We start from the raw sequence: 7,460 nt of genomic DNA on the forward strand, positions 1-7,460 counted from the left end.
AGTTCCTCCTGTTTATTCCACAAACTCCTAGCATTAGTGTACAGGCATGTAAGTGTGCCTTTGGAGGCCCTAGGTTTTCTTGTACTCATGGAGAAGCTCTGTTCCTGGACTCAGGTAGAAGTGGGTTCCCTTGAGCATCCTAACCTGCTGGTTTTGCAGTTGATGCTTGGTGAGCTTGCTCTGATGGTTGTCCGCCCATCCCCCAGTGAGCTTAGTTTAAAGCCCGGTCAAGCAAGTCAGCCATTCTGGCTGAAAAGAGCTTCTTCCCCTGGTGAAAGCTGTCTCTTCTCAACAGACCACTGCCTCTCTCTCTGAACAGTGGACTGTGGTTGTAGAAGCCGAAGCCTTCATGGTGGCAGCAGTGCCACAGTCTTCTGTTTACTGTCTCGATTCATCCCTCCCTCCTGTACCTGTGACCCGTAACCAGAAGGATCAAGGAAAAAACCACCTGGGCCCCCAACCCCCTGAGTCCCACTCCCAGAGCCCTGTAGCCGCTCATGAAAATTCTTTCAAACAAAGTGAATTTCCAATTCTGTTCTACTTTTTAAAAAGCATTATTGATAGTTATGTCCATTTAAGAAGTATCCCTTTACTCCATGGGCCTTTCATGGAGTAGCATCAAATTCCTTAAAAAAAAAAAAAAAAAAAAGAAAAAGGAAAAAGATCCTTTCAGCAATTGAGTGGATTTCACTGTGAATATGAATAAATTGCTAAGAAAAGTATATGCAGCATTTAATAATGTGCATACCATATTGCCAACTGGGTGCTTTAAAGCGTCAATAAACTTTGAGCAAATGGCCAGGTGTTTTGCTGATCTGGGGCCTAGCTTTTCTAAGAATAATCTTAAATCTATTAAGATATTATAGAATCATAGGCCACATCCCCATGAGCAGGGGTGTGCAGTTGCCATGGGGAAAAAAAGCAGTGGCACAAATTTATGGCGCTGCTTTTTGCCCAGACACATACCCCAGCACCTGGGGTTAGCTTGTGGAGAAATGCTCTGGGTGGGATAGGGGAGGCTGAGGCCAGCACCTGGGCTGGCCCTAGTAGCTTTACCTGGGGTGCTGGGGCCTCCTGGGGTTCCAGTGGCAGTGATCCAGGAGTGAGCAGACTGGCCAACAGCTCAAGTGTGGCTCTGGCTGGCCAGGCTTTGGTTTTTGGTGGCGCATGCTGCTGCCATGCGCACTGCCTCACTTTTTTTTGCCATGGGGTTTTTTGACACTGGAAACTCCCAATGTCAAAAAACCCTACTGTACAGCAAATCAGCAGTGTGGCAAATACCTATATGTGCAGCACGTGCGATTTGCAGCACCACAAACAGGTCTGCGGCCCCACGAACTGCATGTGTACACTCACCTGAATGGTGAGTGGGTTGGATATATCCTCAAGGTTCATCTGGTCCCATTCTCTGCACAGATGAAAGATATCTTATTCCTAAACCACCTCAGGTAGATGCCTATTCAGCCTCTTGAAAACCTGCAATGAAGGAAATTCCAAAACTTCCCTAGGCAGCTTATTCCATTGTCCTACTGTTCTGACATTAAGAAAGGGTTTTTTTCCCCCACCATTTTATGTAAAACTTCTTTGCTGCAATTTAAAACTGTTTCTTTATGTCCTATCCTGCCTGTGTCAAAGGAAAAGAGTTGTTCTAGCTCTTCTTTATGACAGCTTTTCAAATATTTGAAAACTATTATCATGGCCTCCCTTAATCTCCTTTTCTCCAGACTAAATATACCTCATTCTCTCAACCTTTCTTCGTACAGTTTGCTTTTCAAGCCCTTTATCTGCATTTTTCTCAAATGCAGTGGAACTGACCTGATCAGTTCTAAGTGGCACAACCACCTCCCTACCCTTGTATACAATACTTCTATTAACACAGCCCAAATTTGCTTTAGCCTTGTTTCTCTGATTCATAAGAATCCCCAGATCTTTCTCAACAGTGTTATTTCCTAGCCACTCATTCCCTGTTTTATACGTGTCTTTTTTTTTTCCTTTAGGGGTAGCATCTTGTGCTTGTTTTTATTGAATTTCTTTTTGTTGCTAAAAACCCAGTTCTCCAATTTATCAAGATGATTTTGAATTCTATCCTGTGATGGTGTGGACTAGCTTGCCCCTGGTGAGGAAGGGGTTAAAGAGAGCCCCTGGGCTGTGTTGGCCCCACTTCAGCATGCTTGCAGCTAGGGGTGTGCAAAGCTTCAGTAGCCAATTTGATTCGGAGAAGATTCGGCCCAATTCAGAGGTTGAATCACCAAATCCAAATTGAATCGGGAGAAAAATAAAGCCTCCAAATCAATTTAAAAAAGATTCAGCGATTCAGATGGCAGTCTTTCAGGGAAACAGAAACTGAGAAGACGGAGGGAGAGCAGGGGGAGAAAGACTGACATCTGTAGCTGGCCAGTGACTGTGATCTTTCCCTGATCTTTCCCCTTCCAATCATAGTGCTCTGGGGGAGGGATGCAGAAACAGTATATAAGCCTCTGTCTGCAGCCTTTCTGTCCCTTTTGCGAGCTGTTTCTGCCTGAGCAACAGTGTCTGAAAGGTACTACTTAACTGCCTTGTCTTTCTAGTCAGTCTCCTGCTAGTCTCTCTTCTTGGAAAGGATTGTATACAGCTTACTAATTACCCTTGCCTAGAATCCCTCTACTTATCCCTATCCAATCCATTTCTTTCAACATATTCTTCCCCAAAAAACCTCTTATTTGTTCTTGTAATTTTTTCCCCACTTTTTAAAAAGAAAGCTGTGTTTTCCCTGGTAGTGTGATCCATCACTGTGCAGGAAAGCACATACATCACACACACACACACACACATATAGTAAACAGAGAAGAAGATATATCAGTTACACACAAATACAGTAAACAGAGAAGAGATATTAGCTACACACACATACAGTAAGCTGAGAAAAGAAGAGATATTACAGTTGCACACACACACACACACACACATTTTCCAGCACAGCAAAGATTATGAAGCGTGCTGGAAAGGCAGATGCCAGGTTTTCTGGTAGGGGAGGGAGAGGGACTAGAGCGGGTAGGGGGAGAGCTGCAAGTCCCTCCCTACCCCCCAAACATAGACACATCCTCTTTCCTGGCAGCAATGAGTCTTCTGCTGCCATTGTCCCTGCACCTGTACCACATCCCCTAACACCAGAAATAGCCACCAGCACCAGCATGAGTCTCCTTCACCCCAATTTCATCTCCCAGCGTGAGCTTCCCAGTGCCAGAGGAGGAGCTGGATCTGAAAGCAGGGAACCTGAGTGCCCTAGCAAAAGAAATTCTGGGGAACGAAGGGGAATCTGAGTTTGTGTTCCGCACCCGCCAGGTTCCCCTAGAGCTAGGTCTCCTTCTCCGGAAGGCACCTTGGAGGAGGCTGTGGGGCAGGTGGCTCAGCTTCCCCTGTTATGTCTCTGTCTGCTGAGATGAGGGGGATAAGGCAGGATTCCCACCCTCAACCCAGAAGCAGAGGGGTAGTGTAGTGTGGGAACATTTTGAGGTGGCAGATGATCCCAAGTATGCTATCTGCTACCACTGCTGAAGGCGGATCAGCCAGGACAAGGAGGTGAAACACTTCACCACCACAGTGATCCTGCTGCACCTCAGGAGGCAGAAACCCTTTGCCCTTGCTCCTCCTCAGCCTGGCACCAGTGGGAACATGCCCAAAGGGAAGTCCCCGTCTCACTCCAAAGCCCTGTCCCCATGAAAGGGGAAGAACATTTCCCTGCTGAGCTCCCATGCCAGGATGAACTTGGAGGTATGAGCTGGGGCTATGGGGAAGGAGGAGGCCCCAGGTCCTGGGCATGACGTAAAACTGTACCCTGCCAGGGTTGGGAGGCCTGGTGGGACTGCCGGTGGTGCGGCAGCCCCCCAAAAATGCCAGGACCACAAACCTCCCTGGTGAAAGGTGGGTAGGAGGTGCCTTATAAACTCCAGCCACCACACACATGCACAATCCTGGTTAGGGAAAGCCAAGACCTGTAAAATCTTTGAAAGGCCTGAGGATTGCTGGTTGCAGTGCAGTTGTGAGGCTCCAGATGAGCTTAGCTGCCTGGGATACCATCTGCGAAGCTTGGGCCACAGTGTTAGGGGAGGTATGGGCCTGTGGAATGGATGCATGTCATCAGGGGCCTAAATGGGTAGCCTCCTGCCTGGGAAACATCTGAATCAGTTATCCATCAAGGTGTGGCAGGTAAAAGAGGGACAGGCAGTTAGCCAAGAAACAGGTGGGCAGGCCAAGATCTCACACACACTGGGAAGGCCCCCTGCTCTTCCTGGATGGAACGTATAGTGAGGAAACCAGAAGCCTCTGAAGAAACAAAGCCAGTCAGTGAAAATGTAAATTGAGGTGTCAGGGGGTGAGTGACAGGCTGGGGGGGGGGGGGGGGGGGGAGGGGGGAGGAAGATGGTTTGCAAAGCATCCCGGGATGCTGGGGGACTGTGAGTAAACTTTAACCAGGAAGGGATCTGCGACAGAAGTTCCATTAATCGGTTTGAACTAAATCAGTTCAGGCTGATACTATATCCAATCAGGTTTATCTTAAGCCAGTTTTGATCATTTTCAAAGTGGTTTATGTACACTGAACTTCTGTTACAGGTTTAAAACAGTTTCCAATCACTTAGACTGGTTTCTGTGTAACTTCTGTCCCTAGCCCTCAAGATACTCACTATTAAATAGGGGCTACAAAGAAGCATGGGAGAAGCAATCTCTTGCAGAGTCCATCATTAAAATAAACAAAACAAAACAAAACATTTGTCCTAGGATCAAACTACAAACAACAAATGTAATGATTTTTTGGTTCATTCCAAATTTACAACATCCTATGCCAAGAAAGATTCTATATAAGTTACAGAAGATATTCACTGTAGTATAACAACTTACAGAAGAGTGTTCAATAGACTTTCTTAAAAATAGTTACAGTATGCTTTCCTCTGTACTTGCCTGCATCCCAGCTGGAGTGCCTACTATACGTTTAACTGTATTATCTACTAACCAATACTCTCCTCAATTAATAACTTTCTATTAAATAAATGAAAGGACAAAGCAATGAAATGACCAGAAATAAAAGCAAGCCAGTACTAAGATGCGTCCATCTCCTTAATGAGATATCTGTTAAGTCCTTTCTTTGTCCTAGGAGAGCACAAGGGCAGCACTGGAGCACATACTCAGGACCCCTTTAAACTGTCTGCTTTGCCTATGGACTATGTATATTCACATTTTATATGAATATCTTCTGTTTCGCTGACAACACACCCAGAACATATTAACCACTCAAAAACTACAGTAAAAAGAATGCTGCCTGTTACCTTCTTGCTGTTAATGGAAGACTACACTGCAGAGGACACCACAGGCACTATGCCTGTGAAATCCTACCTCTCTCATTGGATTTCCCCCAGCAATCACAGTGCTTAACTTTGAAATGAAGCATATTGTTTCCCTCTCTTGCCAGTCTGAAGAAAACATGTCTTCACTTTGGCCCCATGTTTATGGGTGGATCTAGGATTTTTAAAAGAGGGTATAGATGTTGTGGCATAATATCACATAAAAAAATACATATTTTTCTCCACTTAGAGATAAGCTAAATGCTTTGCCAATTTACTATGAGCTAGTACTATATTATTCAATTTTAAATCAAGGCAAAAACAAACACAATTAATGGAATGTACATTAATTTGCTAGATTATATATTTAGTTAACGCCCCCCTGCAACAAACTAGGCAAAAATAGTCCAAATAGTAAAAGGTATTATGTCATTAATCCTGTGGTCATTATAGGTGAATGTATGTCTCTTATGTGGATTTAGAAAACAAAATACAGCCTTCTTCAGCATCTTAATAGTGCCTCCAGTGCTTCATTGTCAGTCATTTCTATACCCGAGTTAAGATTTTTAGCTAGAGCTAAACAGTGTGCAGGACTTTGAAATAGAAGAGACACAGGACCAGGAATGGCTAACAGACAGCAAAATTGCAGAGGAAAGGATAGTTTGCATAGTGGAACATCAAGATCATCAAAAAGTATAGAGGGTCATTAACACCTATGGAGTAGAAAGAGTTTACCAAGAATTAGGGAAATGGCAATGAGCCATGAAGTCAATTAACCCTTCAGTGCTGCCTGAACAGAGATGCCACTGCCCCTCCCAGGAAGTTGTTTTTAAAGTTTGGGTGAAACAGGAATCAAAAGAAGGGAGGGCAGGGAATGCAACTGCACCACTACGCATCCCCCTGGATCCACCCCTGCCCATGCCTGAATAATTACTGAGACCCACCATACAAGCAGGAACCAGAGTTGAAGAAACTTCAGTATTTGCCTCCAACTCAGAGATCACCTGGGAATAGTGAGCACTGTAATAACAGCACAGCAACTGAGGAATTTATAATTCGAGAAACACATTGAGAAGTTGCAGTGATTATCTAAATGGAAACTAATAATCAGAGCATAATTACTGAAATTTAACAGTCATAAAATCACCATTATTCCTCAAAAACCCATCTCAACAATAATATTACTGAAATATTGAAATCATATAATTAAATTCTGCTGCCATAGGCAGTAGATGGTGGGGGAGCAAGTAATGACTTATTTGTATGGAGCAAATGGCTACTCCAGGATGACTAGATGTGGGGAGCATTTGGTAGGGCACACAGGGGTCAATAATGGGGCAGGCAGTGGGGCACAGGCAGTGTGGAAGGTAGAGAAAGAGGTAGCTTGGCCCTTGCTGCCTGCCCCCTCCCCCACTTACCCATTGTGCCTGCCCCCCGCCCCCAGCCTCAGGCTACCCCAATTCCCTCTCCCCCTGTTCCCCTTGCCTCCCCCTCCTGCTGTTTATGTCCCCCACAGACTCAGGTCCCCACCCCCCTTACTCCCATCTTCCCCCCTCCTGAAGACTCTCTCCCCTGCCTGCCCCGCCACATCTCTCCCCTTACCTTTTCTCCAGGCTGGCAGGTTCCGTCCCTGCTACAGCATGGAGCATGGCTCTAGTCCAGTCCTATAGCAGTGGCATGGAGCTGACACTGCTGTTCTAATCTGGCCCCACAGCAGCAGTACCGACTCCCTGCTCCTGCTCCTGCTCCTGCTCCTGCTCCTGCTATGGGGCCAGTCTGGAGCCAGACTCAGTGCCCCAGGTTGCAGCAGGGACAGAGCCTATCATGCAGAACAAAGGTAAGGAAGAGTGTGGCAGAGGGGCAGAGAGAGGGAGGAGGAGTGCAAGGGAGAAGACTGAAGGCTGCAGGGGAGGAGTGGCCAGGTCTGCGGAGACAGCAGTTGGGTGGGCAGGCAGCAGCTGCAGTTCCAGCTTCAGCTGCAGCCTGAACCCAGGCTGGGGCCAGAGCTGCAACCACAGCCACAGCAGCAGCAACAGCTTCCTGCCATGTCCCCCACTCCACTGCCTTGTGCTTGATTGTAAGGCACGGGGCTTCTCCCCCCCCCCCCCCCCCCCCCGCTTCATGGGGGGGGAAACCCATCATCCT

At 46.5% G+C, this 7,460-nt stretch overlaps 1 protein-coding gene across 1 annotated transcript in view; it reads right to left on the minus strand.

Annotated features, from left to right (window-relative positions):
- GUCY1A1 (guanylate cyclase 1 soluble subunit alpha 1) overlaps window positions 1-1,545 on the minus strand; it is a 30,133-nt gene extending 28,588 nt beyond the window's left edge. The window contains exon 1 of the mRNA XM_006038529.3: window positions 1,357-1,545. The gene's annotated coding sequence lies outside the window, so the exon portion shown is untranslated. The remainder of the gene's footprint in view (window positions 1-1,356) is intronic.
- Between the last annotated feature and the right edge of the window lie 5,915 nt (window positions 1,546-7,460).

Source organism: Alligator sinensis, unplaced genomic scaffold (assembly GCF_000455745.1).
Source record: "Alligator sinensis unplaced genomic scaffold, ASM45574v1 scaffold1670_1, whole genome shotgun sequence".
Lineage (NCBI taxonomy): Eukaryota > Metazoa > Chordata > Crocodylia > Alligatoridae > Alligator > Alligator sinensis.